The 21,407-nt window shown below is 48.6% G+C and overlaps 24 non-coding genes across 24 annotated transcripts; all 24 read right to left on the bottom strand.

Moving 5' to 3' along the window:
• Positions 1-14: 14 nt before the first annotated feature.
• Positions 15-96, bottom strand: Trnas-gcu. Its single transcript has one exon. It is a non-coding gene; the product is annotated as a tRNA-Ser (tRNA).
• An 839-nt stretch (positions 97-935) lies between these two features.
• Trnas-gcu lies at positions 936-1,017 on the bottom strand. The gene has a single exon. It is a non-coding gene; the product is annotated as a tRNA-Ser (tRNA).
• An 839-nt stretch (positions 1,018-1,856) lies between these two features.
• Trnas-gcu lies at positions 1,857-1,938 on the bottom strand. The gene has a single exon. It is a non-coding gene; the product is annotated as a tRNA-Ser (tRNA).
• An 839-nt stretch (positions 1,939-2,777) lies between these two features.
• Positions 2,778-2,859, bottom strand: Trnas-gcu. The gene has a single exon. It is a non-coding gene; the product is annotated as a tRNA-Ser (tRNA).
• Positions 2,860-3,698: 839 nt separating this feature from the next.
• On the bottom strand, positions 3,699-3,780 carry Trnas-gcu. Its single transcript has one exon. It is a non-coding gene; the product is annotated as a tRNA-Ser (tRNA).
• An 839-nt stretch (positions 3,781-4,619) lies between these two features.
• Positions 4,620-4,701, bottom strand: Trnas-gcu. The gene has a single exon. It is a non-coding gene; the product is annotated as a tRNA-Ser (tRNA).
• An 839-nt stretch (positions 4,702-5,540) lies between these two features.
• Positions 5,541-5,622, bottom strand: Trnas-gcu. The gene has a single exon. It is a non-coding gene; the product is annotated as a tRNA-Ser (tRNA).
• Positions 5,623-6,461: 839 nt separating this feature from the next.
• Trnas-gcu lies at positions 6,462-6,543 on the bottom strand. The gene has a single exon. It is a non-coding gene; the product is annotated as a tRNA-Ser (tRNA).
• An 839-nt stretch (positions 6,544-7,382) lies between these two features.
• Positions 7,383-7,464, bottom strand: Trnas-gcu. Its single transcript has one exon. It is a non-coding gene; the product is annotated as a tRNA-Ser (tRNA).
• Positions 7,465-8,303: 839 nt separating this feature from the next.
• Trnas-gcu lies at positions 8,304-8,385 on the bottom strand. The gene has a single exon. It is a non-coding gene; the product is annotated as a tRNA-Ser (tRNA).
• Positions 8,386-9,224: 839 nt separating this feature from the next.
• On the bottom strand, positions 9,225-9,306 carry Trnas-gcu. The gene has a single exon. It is a non-coding gene; the product is annotated as a tRNA-Ser (tRNA).
• An 839-nt stretch (positions 9,307-10,145) lies between these two features.
• Trnas-gcu lies at positions 10,146-10,227 on the bottom strand. Its single transcript has one exon. It is a non-coding gene; the product is annotated as a tRNA-Ser (tRNA).
• An 839-nt stretch (positions 10,228-11,066) lies between these two features.
• On the bottom strand, positions 11,067-11,148 carry Trnas-gcu. Its single transcript has one exon. It is a non-coding gene; the product is annotated as a tRNA-Ser (tRNA).
• Positions 11,149-11,987: 839 nt separating this feature from the next.
• Trnas-gcu lies at positions 11,988-12,069 on the bottom strand. The gene has a single exon. It is a non-coding gene; the product is annotated as a tRNA-Ser (tRNA).
• An 839-nt stretch (positions 12,070-12,908) lies between these two features.
• Positions 12,909-12,990, bottom strand: Trnas-gcu. Its single transcript has one exon. It is a non-coding gene; the product is annotated as a tRNA-Ser (tRNA).
• An 839-nt stretch (positions 12,991-13,829) lies between these two features.
• Positions 13,830-13,911, bottom strand: Trnas-gcu. The gene has a single exon. It is a non-coding gene; the product is annotated as a tRNA-Ser (tRNA).
• Positions 13,912-14,750: 839 nt separating this feature from the next.
• On the bottom strand, positions 14,751-14,832 carry Trnas-gcu. Its single transcript has one exon. It is a non-coding gene; the product is annotated as a tRNA-Ser (tRNA).
• Positions 14,833-15,671: 839 nt separating this feature from the next.
• Trnas-gcu lies at positions 15,672-15,753 on the bottom strand. Its single transcript has one exon. It is a non-coding gene; the product is annotated as a tRNA-Ser (tRNA).
• Positions 15,754-16,592: 839 nt separating this feature from the next.
• Positions 16,593-16,674, bottom strand: Trnas-gcu. Its single transcript has one exon. It is a non-coding gene; the product is annotated as a tRNA-Ser (tRNA).
• An 839-nt stretch (positions 16,675-17,513) lies between these two features.
• On the bottom strand, positions 17,514-17,595 carry Trnas-gcu. The gene has a single exon. It is a non-coding gene; the product is annotated as a tRNA-Ser (tRNA).
• An 839-nt stretch (positions 17,596-18,434) lies between these two features.
• Positions 18,435-18,516, bottom strand: Trnas-gcu. The gene has a single exon. It is a non-coding gene; the product is annotated as a tRNA-Ser (tRNA).
• An 839-nt stretch (positions 18,517-19,355) lies between these two features.
• On the bottom strand, positions 19,356-19,437 carry Trnas-gcu. Its single transcript has one exon. It is a non-coding gene; the product is annotated as a tRNA-Ser (tRNA).
• An 839-nt stretch (positions 19,438-20,276) lies between these two features.
• Positions 20,277-20,358, bottom strand: Trnas-gcu. Its single transcript has one exon. It is a non-coding gene; the product is annotated as a tRNA-Ser (tRNA).
• Positions 20,359-21,197: 839 nt separating this feature from the next.
• Positions 21,198-21,279, bottom strand: Trnas-gcu. Its single transcript has one exon. It is a non-coding gene; the product is annotated as a tRNA-Ser (tRNA).
• Positions 21,280-21,407: the final 128 nt, after the last annotated feature.

Genomic DNA, 21,407 nt, shown 5'->3' with positions numbered 1-21,407 from the left:
CACGTAAAACTCATCGACGAGGATGGGATTCGAACCCACGCGTGCAGAGCACATTGGATTAGCAGTCCAACGCCTTAACCACTCGGCCACCTCGTCTGCTGGTACAACAGCTGTGTCTTGGGCTAGTGCTTGCGGAAAGAAGACATTTGTCGATTCGAAAACGCATTCAAAACATCGTACTGGGCCGGTGTTAACGTCTTACGCCAAGCTGCAGTGCAGCCGACCAAGCTCCCACTCGCGAATCGTTTAATGACAGCATCCGTCCACGTCGATATCCGATCGGGGCAAAATCACCGGCCCACCTATTTACCGCAGGAATAAGCATTGTATCGACATGCAGTGTCGTCTAATGCAAATGAGAAAGGTGCTGTGCATTCTTTTCCACGACTTACTGCAACGAAACGTACAGCTCGATACGCTACACTGATATTGCTTGCAAGGTTTTGACGTTCCCCCTAGCCCAAGATTGTCCTGCTGTTTGCGATGGAGCTTGGTGTTTGGTCGGCCACTAGCGACGGATGGCTGCAAAGTCAAGTCTCTCCAGTAGGCCTTGCCAAATCGCTTCTGTAGATGGCGGCCTCACTTGAAACAAACTGTCGGAAGGCGACAGTTGTGCTACAGATGGATTATTATAGGCTCGATACGTTAAAATGACTGCGACAGGTATGCACTTAAATATAAATAAGAGCTCGTCGTTCGCAAATACCAACATACTCTTAGCTGCAGCCGAAATTTGATTGGTTTGTAGATCTCGAAATGATGTTTAATTCGAAGGGCATACGCTATGGAATGTTGTGCGCTTTCATCTGGTAGGCAGTTTTGTCTCGTATTTCATACACACGCTATCTGCCACGTATACGCGTCGTTGTTACTACTGAGTGGCGTTTCGCACGGAGAAGGAGTGACCGCAAACGCGTGCTTCACGTAAAATTCATCGACGAGGATGGGATTCGAACCCACGCGTGCAGAGCACATTGGATTAGCAGTCCAACGCCTTAACCACTCGGCCACCTCGTCTGCTGGTACAACAGCTGTGTCCTGGGCTAGTGCTTGCGGAAAGAAGACATTTGTCGATTCGAAAACGCATTCAAAACATCGTACTGGGCCGGTGTTAACGTCTTATGCCAAGCTGCAGTGCAGCCGACCAAGCTCCCACTCGCGAATCGTTTAATGACAGCATCCGTCCACGTCGATATCCGATCGGGGCAAAATCACCGGCCCACCTGTTTACCGCAGGAATAAGCATTGTATCGACATGCAGTGTCGTCTAATGCAAATGAGAAAGGTGCTGTGCATTCTTTTCCACGACTTACTGCAACGAAACGTACAGCTCGATACGCTACACTGATATTGCTTGCAAGGTTTTGACGTTCCCCCTAGCCCAAGATTGTCCTGCTGTTTGCGATGGAGCTTGGTGTTTGGTCGGCCACTAGCGACGGATGGCTGCAAAGTCAAGTCTCTCCAGTAGGCCTTGCCAAATCGCTTCTGTAGATGGCGGCCTCACTTGAAACAAACTGTCGGAAGGCGACAGTTGTGCTACAGATGGATTATTATAGGCTCGATACGTTAAAATGACTGCGACAGGTATGCACTTAAATATAAATAAGAGCTCGTCGTTCGCAAATACCAACATACTCTTAGCTGCAGCCGAAATTTCATTGGTTTGTAGATCTCGAAATGATGTTTAATTCGAAGGGCATACGCTATGGAATGTTGTGCGCTTTCATCTGGTAGGCAGTTTTGTCTCGTATTTCATACACACGCTATCTGCCACGTATACGCGTCGTTGTTACTACTGAGTGGCGTTTCGCACGGAGAAGGAGTGACCGCAAACGCGTGCTTCACGTAAAATTCATCGACGAGGATGGGATTCGAACCCACGCGTGCAGAGCACATTGGATTAGCAGTCCAACGCCTTAACCACTCGGCCACCTCGTCTGCTGGTACAACAGCTGTGTCCTGGGCTAGTGCTTGCGGAAAGAAGACATTTGTCGATTCGAAAACGCATTCAAAACATCGTACTGGGCCGGTGTTAACGTCTTATGCCAAGCTGCAGTGCAGCCGACCAAGCTCCCACTCGCGAATCGTTTAATGACAGCATCCGTCCACGTCGATATCCGATCGGGGCAAAATCACCGGCCCACCTATTTACCGCAGGAATAAGCATTGTATCGACATGCAGTGTCGTCTAATGCAAATGAGAAAGGTGCTGTGCATTCTTTTCCACGACTTACTGCAACGAAACGTACAGCTCGATACGCTACACTGATATTGCTTGCAAGGTTTTGACGTTCCCCCTAGCCCAAGATTGTCCTGCTGTTTGCGATGGAGCTTGGTGTTTGGTCGGCCACTAGCGACGGATGGCTGCAAAGTCAAGTCTCTCCAGTAGGCCTTGCCAAATCGCTTCTGTAGATGGCGGCCTCACTTGAAACAAACTGTCGGAAGGCGACAGTTGTGCTACAGATGGATTATTATAGGCTCGATACGTTAAAATGACTGCGACAGGTATGCACTTAAATATAAATAAGAGCTCGTCGTTCGCAAATACCAACATACTCTTAGCTGCAGCCGAAATTTCATTGGTTTGTAGATCTCGAAATGATGTTTAATTCGAAGGGCATACGCTATGGAATGTTGTGCGCTTTCATCTGGTAGGCAGTTTTGTCTCGTATTTCATACACACGCTATCTGCCACGTATACGCGTCGTTGTTACTACTGAGTGGCGTTTCGCACGGAGAAGGAGTGACCGCAAACGCGTGCTTCACGTAAAATTCATCGACGAGGATGGGATTCGAACCCACGCGTGCAGAGCACATTGGATTAGCAGTCCAACGCCTTAACCACTCGGCCACCTCGTCTGCTGGTACAACAGCTGTGTCCTGGGCTAGTGCTTGCGGAAAGAAGACATTTGTCGATTCGAAAACGCATTCAAAACATCGTACTGGGCCGGTGTTAACGTCTTATGCCAAGCTGCAGTGCAGCCGACCAAGCTCCCACTCGCGAATCGTTTAATGACAGCATCCGTCCACGTCGATATCCGATCGGGGCAAAATCACCGGCCCACCTATTTACCGCAGGAATAAGCATTGTATCGACATGCAGTGTCGTCTAATGCAAATGAGAAAGGTGCTGTGCATTCTTTTCCACGACTTACTGCAACGAAACGTACAGCTCGATACGCTACACTGATATTGCTTGCAAGGTTTTGACGTTCCCCCTAGCCCAAGATTGTCCTGCTGTTTGCGATGGAGCTTGGTGTTTGGTCGGCCACTAGCGACGGATGGCTGCAAAGTCAAGTCTCTCCAGTAGGGCTTGCCAAATCGCTTCTGTAGATGGCGGCCTCACTTGAAACAAACTGTCGGAAGGCGACAGTTGTGCTACAGATGGATTATTATAGGCTCGATACGTTAAAATGACTGCGACAGGTATGCACTTAAATATAAATAAGAACTCGTCGTTCGCAAATACCAACATACTCTTAGCTGCAGCCGAAATTTCATTGGTTTGTAGATCTCGAAATGATGTTTAATTCGAAGGGCATACGCTATGGAATGTTGTGCGCTTTCATCTGGTAGGCAGTTTTGTCTCGTATTTCATACACACGCTATCTGCCACGTATACGCGTCGTTGTTACTACTGAGTGGCGTTTCGCACGGAGAAGGAGTGACCGCAAACGCGTGCTTCACGTAAAATTCATCGACGAGGATGGGATTCGAACCCACGCGTGCAGAGCACATTGGATTAGCAGTCCAACGCCTTAACCACTCGGCCACCTCGTCTGCTGGTACAACAGCTGTGTCCTGGGCTAGTGCTTGCGGAAAGAAGACATTTGTCGATTCGAAAACGCATTCAAAACATCGTACTGGGCCGGTGTTAACGTCTTATGCCAAGCTGCAGTGCAGCCGACCAAGCTCCCACTCGCGAATCGTTTAATGACAGCATCCGTCCACGTCGATATCCGATCGGGGCAAAATCACCGGCCCACCTGTTTACCGCAGGAATAAGCATTGTATCGACATGCAGTGTCGTCTAATGCAAATGAGAAAGGTGCTGTGCATTCTTTTCCACGACTTACTGCAACGAAACGTACAGCTCGATACGCTACACTGATATTGCTTGCAAGGTTTTGACGTTCCCCCTAGCCCAAGATTGTCCTGCTGTTTGCGATGGAGCTTGGTGTTTGGTCGGCCACTAGCGACGGATGGCTGCAAAGTCAAGTCTCTCCAGTAGGGCTTGCCAAATCGCTTCTGTAGATGGCGGCCTCACTTGAAACAAACTGTCGGAAGGCGACAGTTGTGCTACAGATGGATTATTATAGGCTCGATACGTTAAAATGACTGCGACAGGTATGCACTTAAATATAAATAAGAGCTCGTCGTTCGCAAATACCAACATACTCTTAGCTGCAGCCGAAATTTCATTGGTTTGTAGATCTCGAAATGATGTTTAATTCGAAGGGCATACGCTATGGAATGTTGTGCGCTTTCATCTGGTAGGCAGTTTTGTCTCGTATTTCATACACACGCTATCTGCCACGTATACGCGTCGTTGTTACTACTGAGTGGCGTTTCGCACGGAGAAGGAGTGACCGCAAACGCGTGCTTCACGTAAAATTCATCGACGAGGATGGGATTCGAACCCACGCGTGCAGAGCACATTGGATTAGCAGTCCAACGCCTTAACCACTCGGCCACCTCGTCTGCTGGTACAACAGCTGTGTCCTGGGCTAGTGCTTGCGGAAAGAAGACATTTGTCGATTCGAAAACGCATTCAAAACATCGTACTGGGCCGGTGTTAACGTCTTATGCCAAGCTGCAGTGCAGCCGACCAAGCTCCCACTCGCGAATCGTTTAATGACAGCATCCGTCCACGTCGATATCCGATCGGGGCAAAATCACCGGCCCACCTGTTTACCGCAGGAATAAGCATTGTATCGACATGCAGTGTCGTCTAATGCAAATGAGAAAGGTGCTGTGCATTCTTTTCCACGACTTACTGCAACGAAACGTACAGCTCGATACGCTACACTGATATTGCTTGCAAGGTTTTGACGTTCCCCCTAGCCCAAGATTGTCCTGCTGTTTGCGATGGAGCTTGGTGTTTGGTCGGCCACTAGCGACGGATGGCTGCAAAGTCAAGTCTCTCCAGTAGGCCTTGCCAAATCGCTTCTGTAGATGGCGGCCTCACTTGAAACAAACTGTCGGAAGGCGACAGTTGTGCTACAGATGGATTATTATAGGCTCGATACGTTAAAATGACTGCGACAGGTATGCACTTAAATATAAATAAGAGCTCGTCGTTCGCAAATACCAACATACTCTTAGCTGCAGCCGAAATTTCATTGGTTTGTAGATCTCGAAATGATGTTTAATTCGAAGGGCATACGCTATGGAATGTTGTGCGCTTTCATCTGGTAGGCAGTTTTGTCTCGTATTTCATACACACGCTATCTGCCACGTATACGCGTCGTTGTTACTACTGAGTGGCGTTTCGCACGGAGAAGGAGTGACCGCAAACGCGTGCTTCACGTAAAATTCATCGACGAGGATGGGATTCGAACCCACGCGTGCAGAGCACATTGGATTAGCAGTCCAACGCCTTAACCACTCGGCCACCTCGTCTGCTGGTACAACAGCTGTGTCCTGGGCTAGTGCTTGCGGAAAGAAGACATTTGTCGATTCGAAAACGCATTCAAAACATCGTACTGGGCCGGTGTTAACGTCTTATGCCAAGCTGCAGTGCAGCCGACCAAGCTCCCACTCGCGAATCGTTTAATGACAGCATCCGTCCACGTCGATATCCGATCGGGGCAAAATCACCGGCCCACCTGTTTACCGCAGGAATAAGCATTGTATCGACATGTAGTGTCGTCTAATGCAAATGAGAAAGGTGCTGTGCATTCTTTTCCACGACTTACTGCAACGAAACGTACAGCTCGATACGCTACACTGATATTGCTTGCAAGGTTTTGACGTTCCCCCTAGCCCAAGATTGTCCTGCTGTTTGCGATGGAGCTTGGTGTTTGGTCGGCCACTAGCGACGGATGGCTGCAAAGTCAAGTCTCTCCAGTAGGCCTTGCCAAATCGCTTCTGTAGATGGCGGCCTCACTTGAAACAAACTGTCGGAAGGCGACAGTTGTGCTACAGATGGATTATTATAGGCTCGATACGTTAAAATGACTGCGACAGGTATGCACTTAAATATAAATAAGAGCTCGTCGTTCGCAAATACCAACATACTCTTAGCTGCAGCCGAAATTTCATTGGTTTGTAGATCTCGAAATGATGTTTAATTCGAAGGGCATACGCTATGGAATGTTGTGCGCTTTCATCTGGTAGGCAGTTTTGTCTCGTATTTCATACACACGCTATCTGCCACGTATACGCGTCGTTGTTACTACTGAGTGGCGTTTCGCACGGAGAAGGAGTGACCGCAAACGCGTGCTTCACGTAAAATTCATCGACGAGGATGGGATTCGAACCCACGCGTGCAGAGCACATTGGATTAGCAGTCCAACGCCTTAACCACTCGGCCACCTCGTCTGCTGGTACAACAGCTGTGTCCTGGGCTAGTGCTTGCGGAAAGAAGACATTTGTCGATTCGAAAACGCATTCAAAACATCGTACTGGGCCGGTGTTAACGTCTTATGCCAAGCTGCAGTGCAGCCGACCAAGCTCCCACTCGCGAATCGTTTAATGACAGCATCCGTCCACGTCGATATCCGATCGGGGCAAAATCACCGGCCCACCTATTTACCGCAGGAATAAGCATTGTATCGACATGCAGTGTCGTCTAATGCAAATGAGAAAGGTGCTGTGCATTCTTTTCCACGACTTACTGCAACGAAACGTACAGCTCGATACGCTACACTGATATTGCTTGCAAGGTTTTGACGTTCCCCCTAGCCCAAGATTGTCCTGCTGTTTGCGATGGAGCTTGGTGTTTGGTCGGCCACTAGCGACGGATGGCTGCAAAGTCAAGTCTCTCCAGTAGGGCTTGCCAAATCGCTTCTGTAGATGGCGGCCTCACTTGAAACAAACTGTCGGAAGGCGACAGTTGTGCTACAGATGGATTATTATAGGCTCGATACGTTAAAATGACTGCGACAGGTATGCACTTAAATATAAATAAGAGCTCGTCGTTCGCAAATACCAACATACTCTTAGCTGCAGCCGAAATTTCATTGGTTTGTAGATCTCGAAATGATGTTTAATTCGAAGGGCATACGCTATGGAATGTTGTGCGCTTTCATCTGGTAGGCAGTTTTGTCTCGTATTTCATACACACGCTATCTGCCACGTATACGCGTCGTTGTTACTACTGAGTGGCGTTTCGCACGGAGAAGGAGTGACCGCAAACGCGTGCTTCACGTAAAATTCATCGACGAGGATGGGATTCGAACCCACGCGTGCAGAGCACATTGGATTAGCAGTCCAACGCCTTAACCACTCGGCCACCTCGTCTGCTGGTACAACAGCTGTGTCCTGGGCTAGTGCTTGCGGAAAGAAGACATTTGTCGATTCGAAAACGCATTCAAAACATCGTACTGGGCCGGTGTTAACGTCTTATGCCAAGCTGCAGTGCAGCCGACCAAGCTCCCACTCGCGAATCGTTTAATGACAGCATCCGTCCACGTCGATATCCGATCGGGGCAAAATCACCGGCCCACCTATTTACCGCAGGAATAAGCATTGTATCGACATGCAGTGTCGTCTAATGCAAATGAGAAAGGTGCTGTGCATTCTTTTCCACGACTTACTGCAACGAAACGTACAGCTCGATACGCTACACTGATATTGCTTGCAAGGTTTTGACGTTCCCCCTAGCCCAAGATTGTCCTGCTGTTTGCGATGGAGCTTGGTGTTTGGTCGGCCACTAGCGACGGATGGCTGCAAAGTCAAGTCTCTCCAGTAGGGCTTGCCAAATCGCTTCTGTAGATGGCGGCCTCACTTGAAACAAACTGTCGGAAGGCGACAGTTGTGCTACAGATGGATTATTATAGGCTCGATACGTTAAAATGACTGCGACAGGTATGCACTTAAATATAAATAAGAGCTCGTCGTTCGCAAATACCAACATACTCTTAGCTGCAGCCGAAATTTCATTGGTTTGTAGATCTCGAAATGATGTTTAATTCGAAGGGCATACGCTATGGAATGTTGTGCGCTTTCATCTGGTAGGCAGTTTTGTCTCGTATTTCATACACACGCTATCTGCCACGTATACGCGTCGTTGTTACTACTGAGTGGCGTTTCGCACGGAGAAGGAGTGACCGCAAACGCGTGCTTCACGTAAAATTCATCGACGAGGATGGGATTCGAACCCACGCGTGCAGAGCACATTGGATTAGCAGTCCAACGCCTTAACCACTCGGCCACCTCGTCTGCTGGTACAACAGCTGTGTCCTGGGCTAGTGCTTGCGGAAAGAAGACATTTGTCGATTCGAAAACGCATTCAAAACATCGTACTGGGCCGGTGTTAACGTCTTATGCCAAGCTGCAGTGCAGCCGACCAAGCTCCCACTCGCGAATCGTTTAATGACAGCATCCGTCCACGTCGATATCCGATCGGGGCAAAATCACCGGCCCACCTGTTTACCGCAGGAATAAGCATTGTATCGACATGCAGTGTCGTCTAATGCAAATGAGAAAGGTGCTGTGCATTCTTTTCCACGACTTACTGCAACGAAACGTACAGCTCGATACGCTACACTGATATTGCTTGCAAGGTTTTGACGTTCCCCCTAGCCCAAGATTGTCCTGCTGTTTGCGATGGAGCTTGGTGTTTGGTCGGCCACTAGCGACGGATGGCTGCAAAGTCAAGTCTCTCCAGTAGGCCTTGCCAAATCGCTTCTGTAGATGGCGGCCTCACTTGAAACAAACTGTCGGAAGGCGACAGTTGTGCTACAGATGGATTATTATAGGCTCGATACGTTAAAATGACTGCGACAGGTATGCACTTAAATATAAATAAGAGCTCGTCGTTCGCAAATACCAACATACTCTTAGCTGCAGCCGAAATTTCATTGGTTTGTAGATCTCGAAATGATGTTTAATTCGAAGGGCATACGCTATGGAATGTTGTGCGCTTTCATCTGGTAGGCAGTTTTGTCTCGTATTTCATACACACGCTATCTGCCACGTATACGCGTCGTTGTTACTACTGAGTGGCGTTTCGCACGGAGAAGGAGTGACCGCAAACGCGTGCTTCACGTAAAATTCATCGACGAGGATGGGATTCGAACCCACGCGTGCAGAGCACATTGGATTAGCAGTCCAACGCCTTAACCACTCGGCCACCTCGTCTGCTGGTACAACAGCTGTGTCTTGGGCTAGTGCTTGCGGAAAGAAGACATTTGTCGATTCGAAAACGCATTCAAAACATCGTACTGGGCCGGTGTTAACGTCTTATGCCAAGCTGCAGTGCAGCCGACCAAGCTCCCACTCGCGAATCGTTTAATGACAGCATCCGTCCACGTCGATATCCGATCGGGGCAAAATCACCGGCCCACCTGTTTACCGCAGGAATAAGCATTGTATCGACATGCAGTGTCGTCTAATGCAAATGAGAAAGGTGCTGTGCATTCTTTTCCACGACTTACTGCAACGAAACGTACAGCTCGATACGCTACACTGATATTGCTTGCAAGGTTTTGACGTTCCCCCTAGCCCAAGATTGTCCTGCTGTTTGCGATGGAGCTTGGTGTTTGGTCGGCCACTAGCGACGGATGGCTGCAAAGTCAAGTCTCTCCAGTAGGCCTTGCCAAATCGCTTCTGTAGATGGCGGCCTCACTTGAAACAAACTGTCGGAAGGCGACAGTTGTGCTACAGATGGATTATTATAGGCTCGATACGTTAAAATGACTGCGACAGGTATGCACTTAAATATAAATAAGAGCTCGTCGTTCGCAAATACCAACATACTCTTAGCTGCAGCCGAAATTTCATTGGTTTGTAGATCTCGAAATGATGTTTAATTCGAAGGGCATACGCTATGGAATGTTGTGCGCTTTCATCTGGTAGGCAGTTTTGTCTCGTATTTCATACACACGCTATCTGCCACGTATACGCGTCGTTGTTACTACTGAGTGGCGTTTCGCACGGAGAAGGAGTGACCGCAAACGCGTGCTTCACGTAAAATTCATCGACGAGGATGGGATTCGAACCCACGCGTGCAGAGCACATTGGATTAGCAGTCCAACGCCTTAACCACTCGGCCACCTCGTCTGCTGGTACAACAGCTGTGTCTTGGGCTAGTGCTTGCGGAAAGAAGACATTTGTCGATTCGAAAACGCATTCAAAACATCGTACTGGGCCGGTGTTAACGTCTTATGCCAAGCTGCAGTGCAGCCGACCAAGCTCCCACTCGCGAATCGTTTAATGACAGCATCCGTCCACGTCGATATCCGATCGGGGCAAAATCACCGGCCCACCTATTTACCGCAGGAATAAGCATTGTATCGACATGCAGTGTCGTCTAATGCAAATGAGAAAGGTGCTGTGCATTCTTTTCCACGACTTACTGCAACGAAACGTACAGCTCGATACGCTACACTGATATTGCTTGCAAGGTTTTGACGTTCCCCCTAGCCCAAGATTGTCCTGCTGTTTGCGATGGAGCTTGGTGTTTGGTCGGCCACTAGCGACGGATGGCTGCAAAGTCAAGTCTCTCCAGTAGGCCTTGCCAAATCGCTTCTGTAGATGGCGGCCTCACTTGAAACAAACTGTCGGAAGGCGACAGTTGTGCTACAGATGGATTATTATAGGCTCGATACGTTAAAATGACTGCGACAGGTATGCACTTAAATATAAATAAGAGCTCGTCGTTCGCAAATACCAACATACTTTTAGCTGCAGCCGAAATTTCATTGGTTTGTAGATCTCGAAATGATGTTTAATTCGAAGGGCATACGCTATGGAATGTTGTGCGCTTTCATCTGGTAGGCAGTTTTGTCTCGTATTTCATACACACGCTATCTGCCACGTATACGCGTCGTTGTTACTACTGAGTGGCGTTTCGCACGGAGAAGGAGTGACCGCAAACGCGTGCTTCACGTAAAATTCATCGACGAGGATGGGATTCGAACCCACGCGTGCAGAGCACATTGGATTAGCAGTCCAACGCCTTAACCACTCGGCCACCTCGTCTGCTGGTACAACAGCTGTGTCTTGGGCTAGTGCTTGCGGAAAGAAGACATTTGTCGATTCGAAAACGCATTCAAAACATCGTACTGGGCCGGTGTTAACGTCTTATGCCAAGCTGCAGTGCAGCCGACCAAGCTCCCACTCGCGAATCGTTTAATGACAGCATCCGTCCACGTCGATATCCGATCGGGGCAAAATCACCGGCCCACCTATTTACCGCAGGAATAAGCATTGTATCGACATGCAGTGTCGTCTAATGCAAATGAGAAAGGTGCTGTGCATTCTTTTCCACGACTTACTGCAACGAAACGTACAGCTCGATACGCTACACTGATATTGCTTGCAAGGTTTTGACGTTCCCCCTAGCCCAAGATTGTCCTGCTGTTTGCGATGGAGCTTGGTGTTTGGTCGGCCACTAGCGACGGATGGCTGCAAAGTCAAGTCTCTCCAGTAGGCCTTGCCAAATCGCTTCTGTAGATGGCGGCCTCACTTGAAACAAACTGTCGGAAGGCGACAGTTGTGCTACAGATGGATTATTATAGGCTCGATACGTTAAAATGACTGCGACAGGTATGCACTTAAATATAAATAAGAGCTCGTCGTTCGCAAATACCAACATACTCTTAGCTGCAGCCGAAATTTCATTGGTTTGTAGATCTCGAAATGATGTTTAATTCGAAGGGCATACGCTATGGAATGTTGTGCGCTTTCATCTGGTAGGCAGTTTTGTCTCGTATTTCATACACACGCTATCTGCCACGTATACGCGTCGTTGTTACTACTGAGTGGCGTTTCGCACGGAGAAGGAGTGACCGCAAACGCGTGCTTCACGTAAAATTCATCGACGAGGATGGGATTCGAACCCACGCGTGCAGAGCACATTGGATTAGCAGTCCAACGCCTTAACCACTCGGCCACCTCGTCTGCTGGTACAACAGCTGTGTCTTGGGCTAGTGCTTGCGGAAAGAAGACATTTGTCGATTCGAAAACGCATTCAAAACATCGTACTGGGCCGGTGTTAACGTCTTATGCCAAGCTGCAGTGCAGCCGACCAAGCTCCCACTCGCGAATCGTTTAATGACAGCATCCGTCCACGTCGATATCCGATCGGGGCAAAATCACCGGCCCACCTATTTACCGCAGGAATAAGCATTGTATCGACATGCAGTGTCGTCTAATGCAAATGAGAAAGGTGCTGTGCATTCTTTTCCACGACTTACTGCAACGAAACGTACAGCTCGATACGCTACACTGATATTGCTTGCAAGGTTTTGACGTTCCCCCTAGCCCAAGATTGTCCTGCTGTTTGCGATGGAGCTTGGTGTTTGGTCGGCCACTAGCGACGGATGGCTGCAAAGTCAAGTCTCTCCAGTAGGCCTTGCCAAATCGCTTCTGTAGATGGCGGCCTCACTTGAAACAAACTGTCGGAAGGCGACAGTTGTGCTACAGATGGATTATTATAGGCTCGATACGTTAAAATGACTGCGACAGGTATGCACTTAAATATAAATAAGAGCTCGTCGTTCGCAAATACCAACATACTTTTAGCTGCAGCCGAAATTTCATTGGTTTGTAGATCTCGAAATGATGTTTAATTCGAAGGGCATACGCTATGGAATGTTGTGCGCTTTCATCTGGTAGGCAGTTTTGTCTCGTATTTCATACACACGCTATCTGCCACGTATACGCGTCGTTGTTACTACTGAGTGGCGTTTCGCACGGAGAAGGAGTGACCGCAAACGCGTGCTTCACGTAAAATTCATCGACGAGGATGGGATTCGAACCCACGCGTGCAGAGCACATTGGATTAGCAGTCCAACGCCTTAACCACTCGGCCACCTCGTCTGCTGGTACAACAGCTGTGTCTTGGGCTAGTGCTTGCGGAAAGAAGACATTTGTCGATTCGAAAACGCATTCAAAACATCGTACTGGGCCGGTGTTAACGTCTTATGCCAAGCTGCAGTGCAGCCGACCAAGCTCCCACTCGCGAATCGTTTAATGACAGCATCCGTCCACGTCGATATCCGATCGGGGCAAAATCACCGGCCCACCTATTTACCGCAGGAATAAGCATTGTATCGACATGCAGTGTCGTCTAATGCAAATGAGAAAGGTGCTGTGCATTCTTTTCCACGACTTACTGCAACGAAACGTACAGCTCGATACGCTACACTGATATTGCTTGCAAGGTTTTGACGTTCCCCCTAGCCCAAGATTGTCCTGCTGTTTGCGATGGAGCTTGGTGTTTGGTCGGCCACTAGCGACGGATGGCTGCAAAGTCAAGTCTCTCCAGTAGGCCTTGCCAAATCGCTTCTGTAGATGGCGGCCTCACTTGAAACAAACTGTCGGAAGGCGACAGTTGTGCTACAGATGGATTATTATAGGCTCGATACGTTAAAATGACTGCGACAGGTATGCACTTAAATATAAATAAGAGCTCGTCGTTCGCAAATACCAACATACTCTTAGCTGCAGCCGAAATTTCATTGGTTTGTAGATCTCGAAATGATGTTTAATTCGAAGGGCATACGCTATGGAATGTTGTGCGCTTTCATCTGGTAGGCAGTTTTGTCTCGTATTTCATACACACGCTATCTGCCACGTATACGCGTCGTTGTTACTACTGAGTGGCGTTTCGCACGGAGAAGGAGTGACCGCAAACGCGTGCTTCACGTAAAATTCATCGACGAGGATGGGATTCGAACCCACGCGTGCAGAGCACATTGGATTAGCAGTCCAACGCCTTAACCACTCGGCCACCTCGTCTGCTGGTACAACAGCTGTGTCTTGGGCTAGTGCTTGCGGAAAGAAGACATTTGTCGATTCGAAAACGCATTCAAAACATCGTACTGGGCCGGTGTTAACGTCTTATGCCAAGCTGCAGTGCAGCCGACCAAGCTCCCACTCGCGAATCGTTTAATGACAGCATCCGTCCACGTCGATATCCGATCGGGGCAAAATCACCGGCCCACCTATTTACCGCAGGAATAAGCATTGTATCGACATGCAGTGTCGTCTAATGCAAATGAGAAAGGTGCTGTGCATTCTTTTCCACGACTTACTGCAACGAAACGTACAGCTCGATACGCTACACTGATATTGCTTGCAAGGTTTTGACGTTCCCCCTAGCCCAAGATTGTCCTGCTGTTTGCGATGGAGCTTGGTGTTTGGTCGGCCACTAGCGACGGATGGCTGCAAAGTCAAGTCTCTCCAGTAGGCCTTGCCAAATCGCTTCTGTAGATGGCGGCCTCACTTGAAACAAACTGTCGGAAGGCGACAGTTGTGCTACAGATGGATTATTATAGGCTCGATACGTTAAAATGACTGCGACAGGTATGCACTTAAATATAAATAAGAGCTCGTCGTTCGCAAATACCAACATACTCTTAGCTGCAGCCGAAATTTCATTGGTTTGTAGATCTCGAAATGATGTTTAATTCGAAGGGCATACGCTATGGAATGTTGTGCGCTTTCATCTGGTAGGCAGTTTTGTCTCGTATTTCATACACACGCTATCTGCCACGTATACGCGTCGTTGTTACTACTGAGTGGCGTTTCGCACGGAGAAGGAGTGACCGCAAACGCGTGCTTCACGTAAAATTCATCGACGAGGATGGGATTCGAACCCACGCGTGCAGAGCACATTGGATTAGCAGTCCAACGCCTTAACCACTCGGCCACCTCGTCTGCTGGTACAACAGCTGTGTCTTGGGCTAGTGCTTGCGGAAAGAAGACATTTGTCGATTCGAAAACGCATTCAAAACATCGTACTGGGCCGGTGTTAACGTCTTATGCCAAGCTGCAGTGCAGCCGACCAAGCTCCCACTCGCGAATCGTTTAATGACAGCATCCGTCCACGTCGATATCCGATCGGGGCAAAATCACCGGCCCACCTATTTACCGCAGGAATAAGCATTGTATCGACATGCAGTGCCGTCTAATGCAAATGAGAAAGGTGCTGTGCATTCTTTTCCACGACTTACTGCAACGAAACGTACAGCTCGATACGCTACACTGATATTGCTTGCAAGGTTTTGACGTTCCCCCTAGCCCAAGATTGTCCTGCTGTTTGCGATGGAGCTTGGTGTTTGGTCGGCCACTAGCGACGGATGGCTGCAAAGTCAAGTCTCTCCAGTAGGCCTTGCCAAATCGCTTCTGTAGATGGCGGCCTCACTTGAAACAAACTGTCGGAAGGCGACAGTTGTGCTACAGATGGATTATTATAGGCTCGATACGTTAAAATGACTGCGACAGGTATGCACTTAAATATAAATAAGAGCTCGTCGTTCGCAAATACCAACATACTTTTAGCTGCAGCCGAAATTTCATTGGTTTGTAGATCTCGAAATGATGTTTAATTCGAAGGGCATACGCTATGGAATGTTGTGCGCTTTCATCTGGTAGGCAGTTTTGTCTCGTATTTCATACACACGCTATCTGCCACGTATACGCGTCGTTGTTACTACTGAGTGGCGTTTCGCACGGAGAAGGAGTGACCGCAAACGCGTGCTTCACGTAAAATTCATCGACGAGGATGGGATTCGAACCCACGCGTGCAGAGCACATTGGATTAGCAGTCCAACGCCTTAACCACTCGGCCACCTCGTCTGCTGGTACAACAGCTGTGTCTTGGGCTAGTGCTTGCGGAAAGAAGACATTTGTCGATTCGAAAACGCATTCAAAACATCGTACTGGGCCGGTGTTAACGTCTTATGCCAAGCTGCAGTGCAGCCGACCAAGCTCCCACTCGCGAATCGTTTAATGACAGCATCCGTCCACGTCGATATCCGATCGGGGCAAAATCACCGGCCCACCTATTTACCGCAGTAATAAGCATTGTATCGACATGCAGTGTCGTCTAATGCAAATGAGAAAGGTGCTGTGCATTCTTTTCCACGACTTACTGCAACGAAACGTACAGCTCGATACGCTACACTGATATTGCTTGCAAGGTTTTGACGTTCCCCCTAGCCCAAGATTGTCCTGCTGTTTGCGATGGAGCTTGGTGTTTGGTCGGCCACTAGCGACGGATGGCTGCAAAGTCAAGTCTCTCCAGTAGGCCTTGCCAAATCGCTTCTGTAGATGGCGGCCTCACTTGAAACAAACTGTCGGAAGGCGACAGTTGTGCTACAGATGGATTATTATAGGCTCGATACGTTAAAATGACTGCGACAGGTATGCACTTAAATATAAATAAGAGCTCGTCGTTCGCAAATACCAACATACTCTTAGCTGCAGCCGAAATTTCATTGGTTTGTAGATCTCGAAATGATGTTTAATTCGAAGGGCATACGCTATGGAATGTTGTGCGCTTTCATCTGGTAGGCAGTTTTGTCTCGTATTTCATACACACGCTATCTGCCACGTATACGCGTCGTTGTTACTACTGAGTGGCGTTTCGCACGGAGAAGGAGTGACCGCAAACGCGTGCTTCACGTAAAATTCATCGACGAGGATGGGATTCGAACCCACGCGTGCAGAGCACATTGGATTAGCAGTCCAACGCCTTAACCACTCGGCCACCTCGTCTGCTGGTACAACAGCTGTGTCTTGGGCTAGTGCTTGCGGAAAGAAGACATTTGTCGATTCGAAAACGCATTCAAAACATCGTACTGGGCCGGTGTTAACGTCTTATGCCAAGCTGCAGTGCAGCCGACCAAGCTCCCACTCGCGAATCGTTTAATGACAGCATCCGTCCACGTCGATATCCGATCGGGGCAAAATCACCGGCCCACCTATTTACCGCAGTAATAAGCATTGTATCGACATGCAGTGTCGTCTAATGCAATTGAGAAAGGTGCTGTGCATTCTTTTCCACGACTTACTGCAACGAAACGTACAGCTCGATACGCTACACTGATATTGCTTGCAAGGTTTTGACGTTCCCCCTAGCCCAAGATTGTCCTGCTGTTTGCGATGGAGCTTGGTGTTTGGTCGGCCACTAGCGACGGATGGCTGCAAAGTCAAGTCTCTCCAGTAGGCCTTGCCAAATCGCTTCTGTAGATGGCGGCCTCACTTGAAACAAACTGTCGGAAGGCGACAGTTGTGCTACAGATGGATTATTATAGGCTCGATACGTTAAAATGACTGCGACAGGTATGCACTTAAATATAAATAAGAGCTCGTCGTTCGCAAATACCAACATACTCTTAGCTGCAGCCGAAATTTCATTGGTTTGTAGATCTCGAAATGATGTTTAATTCGAAGGGCATACGCTATGGAATGTTGTGCGCTTTCATCTGGTAGGCAGTTTTGTCTCGTATTTCATACACACGCTATCTGCCACGTATACGCGTCGTTGTTACTACTGAGTGGCGTTTCGCACGGAGAAGGAGTGACCGCAAACGCGTGCTTCACGTAAAATTCATCGACGAGGATGGGATTCGAACCCACGCGTGCAGAGCACATTGGATTAGCAGTCCAACGCCTTAACCACTCGGCCACCTCGTCTGCTGGTACAACAGCTGTGTCTTGGGCTAGTGCTTGCGGAAAGAAGACATTTGTCGATTCGAAAACGCATTCAAAACATCGTACTGGGCCGGTGTTAACGTCTTATGCCAAGCTGCAGTGCAGCCGACCAAGCTCCCACTCGCGAATCGTTTAATGACAGCATCCGTCCACGTCGATATCCGATCGGGGCAAAATCACCGGCCCACCTATTTACCGCAGGAATAAGCATTGTATCGACATGCAGTGTCGTCTAATGCAAATGAGAAAGGTGCTGTGCATTCTTTTCCACGACTTACTGCAACGAAACGTACAGCTCGATACGCTACACTGATATTGCTTGCAAGGTTTTGACGTTCCCCCTAGCCCAAGATTGTCCTGCTGTTTGCGATGGAGCTTGGTGTTTGGTCGGCCACTAGCGACGGATGGCTGCAAAGTCAAGTCTCTCCAGTAGGCCTTGCCAAATCGCTTCTGTAGATGGCGGCCTCACTTGAAACAAACTGTCGGAAGGCGACAGTTGTGCTACAGATGGATTATTATAGGCTCGATACGTTAAAATGACTGCGACAGGTATGCACTTAAATATAAATAAGAGCTCGTCGTTCGCAAATACCAACATACTCTTAGCTGCAGCCGAAATTTCATTGGTTTGTAGATCTCGAAATGATGTTTAATTCGAAGGGCATACGCTATGGAATGTTGTGCGCTTTCATCTGGTAGGCAGTTTTGTCTCGTATTTCATACACACGCTATCTGCCACGTATACGCGTCGTTGTTACTACTGAGTGGCGTTTCGCACGGAGAAGGAGTGACCGCAAACGCGTGCTTCACGTAAAATTCATCGACGAGGATGGGATTCGAACCCACGCGTGCAGAGCACATTGGATTAGCAGTCCAACGCCTTAACCACTCGGCCACCTCGTCTGCTGGTACAACAGCTGTGTCTTGGGCTAGTGCTTGCGGAAAGAAGACATTTGTCGATTCGAAAACGCATTCAAAACATCGTACTGGGCCGGTGTTAACGTCTTATGCCAAGCTGCAGTGCAGCCGACCAAGCTCCCACTCGCGAATCGTTTAATGACAGCATCCGTCCACGTCGATATCCGATCGGGGCAAAATCACCGGCCCACCTATTTACCGCAGTAATAAGCATTGTATCGACATGCAGTGTCGTCTAATGCAAATGAGAAAGGTGCTGTGCATTCTTTTCCACGACTTACTGCAACGAAACGTACAGCTCGATACGCTACACTGATATTGCTTGCAAGGTTTTGACGTTCCCCCTAGCCCAAGATTGTCCTGCTGTTTGCGATGGAGCTTGGTGTTTGGTCGGCCACTAGCGACGGATGGCTGCAAAGTCAAGTCTCTCCAGTAGGCCTTGCCAAATCGCTTCTGTAGATGGCGGCCTCACTTGAAACAAACTGTCGGAAGGCGACAGTTGTGCTACAGATGGATTATTATAGGCTCGATACGTTAAAATGACTGCGACAGGTATGCACTTAAATATAAATAAGAGCTCGTCGTTCGCAAATACCAACATACTCTTAGCTGCAGCCGAAATTTCATTGGTTTGTAGATCTCGAAATGATGTTTAATTCGAAGGGCATACGCTATGGAATGTTGTGCGCTTTCATCTGGTAGGCAGTTTTGTCTCGTATTTCATACACACGCTATCTGCCACGTATACGCGTCGTTGTTACTACTGAGTGGCGTTTCGCACGGAGAAGGAGTGACCGCAAACGCGTGCTTCACGTAAAATTCATCGACGAGGATGGGATTCGAACCCACGCGTGCAGAGCACATTGGATTAGCAGTCCAACGCCTTAACCACTCGGCCACCTCGTCTGCTGGTACAACAGCTGTGTCTTGGGCTAGTGCTTGCGGAAAGAAGACATTTGTCGATTCGAAAACGCATTCAAAACATCGTACTGGGCCGGTGTTAACGTCTTATGCCAAGCTGCAGTGCAGCCGACCAAGCTCCCACTCGCGAATCGTTTAATGACAGCATCCGTCCACGTCGATATCCGATCGGGGCAAAATCACCGGCCCACCTATTTACCGCAGGAATAAGCATTGTATCGACATGCAGTGTCGTCTAATGCAAATGAGAAAGGTGCTGTGCATTCTTTTCCACGACTTACTGCAACGAAACGTACAGCTCGATACGCTACACTGATATTGCTTGCAAGGTTTTGACGTTCCCCCTAGCCCAAGATTGTCCTGCTGTTTGCGATGGAGCTTGGTGTTTGGTCGGCCACTAGCGACGGATGGCTGCAAAGTCAAGTCTCTCCAGTAGGCCTTGCCAAATCGCTTCTGTAGATGGCGGCCTCACTTGAAACAAACTGTCGGAAGGCGACAGTTGTGCTACAGATGGATTATTATAGGCTCGATACGTTAAAATGACTGCGACAGGTATGCACTTAAATATAAATAAGAGCTCGTCGTTCGCAAATACCAACATACTCTTAGCTGCAGCCGAAATTTCATTGGTTTGTAGATCTCGAAATGATGTTTAATTCGAAGGGCATACGCTATGGAATGTTGTGCGCTTTCATCTGGTAGGCAGTTTTGTCTCGTATTTCATACACACGCTATCTGCCACGTATACGCGTCGTTGTTACTACTGAGTGGCGTTTCGCACGGAGAAGGAGTGACCGCAAACGCGTGCTTCACGTAAAATTCATCGACGAGGATGGGATTCGAACCCACGCGTGCAGAGCACATTGGATTAGCAGTCCAACGCCTTAACCACTCGGCCACCTCGTCTGCTGGTACAACAGCTGTGTCTTGGGCTAGTGCTTGCGGAAAGAAGACATTTGTCGATTCGAAAACGCATTCAAAACATCGTACTGGGCCGGTGTTAACGTCTTATGCCAAGCTGCAGTGCAGCCGACCAAGCTCCCACTCGCGAATCGTTTAATGACAGCATCCGTCCACGTCGATATCCGATCGGGGCAAAATCACCGGCCCACCTATTTACCGCAGTAATAAGCATTGTATCGACATGCAGTGTCGTCTAATGCAAATGAGAAAGGTGCTGTGCATTCTTTTCCACGACTTACTGCAACGAAACGTACAGCTCGATACGCTACACTGATATTGCTTGCAAGGTTTTGACGTTCCCCCTAGCCCAAGATTGTCCTGCTGTTTGCGATGGAGCTTGGTGTTTGGTCGGCCACTAGCGACGGATGGCTGCAAAGTCAAGTCTCTCCAGTAGGCCTTGCCAAATCGCTTCTGTAGATGGCGGCCTCACTTGAAACAAACTGTCGGAAGGCGACAGTTGTGCTACAGATGGATTATTATAGGCTCGATACGTTAAAATGACTGCGACAGGTATGCACTTAAATATAAATAAGAGCTCGTCGTTCGCAAATACCAACATACTCTTAGCTGCAGCCGAAATTTCATTGGTTTGTAGATCTCGAAATGATGTTTAATTCGAAGGGCATACGCTATGGAATGTTGTGCGCTTTCATCTGGTAGGCAGTTTTGTCTCGTATTTCATACACACGCTATCTGCCACGTATACGCGTCGTTGTTACTACTGAGTGGCGTTTCGCACGGAGAAGGAGTGACCGCAAACGCGTGCTTCACGTAAAATTCATCGACGAGGATGGGATTCGAACCCACGCGTGCAGAGCACATTGGATTAGCAGTCCAACGCCTTAACCACTCGGCCACCTCGTCTGCTGGTACAACAGCTGTGTCTTGGGCTAGTGCTTGCGGAAAGAAGACATTTGTCGATTCGAAAACGCATTCAAAACATCGTACTGGGCCGGTGTTAACGTCTTATGCCAAGCTGCAGTGCAGCCGAC

Source organism: Schistocerca piceifrons, chromosome 2 (assembly GCF_021461385.2).
Source record: "Schistocerca piceifrons isolate TAMUIC-IGC-003096 chromosome 2, iqSchPice1.1, whole genome shotgun sequence".
In the NCBI taxonomy this organism is placed as follows: Eukaryota; Metazoa; Arthropoda; class Insecta; order Orthoptera; family Acrididae; genus Schistocerca; species Schistocerca piceifrons.
Note: the sequence above shows the minus strand (reverse complement) of the source record. Positions and strands in the feature narration are given on the sequence as shown.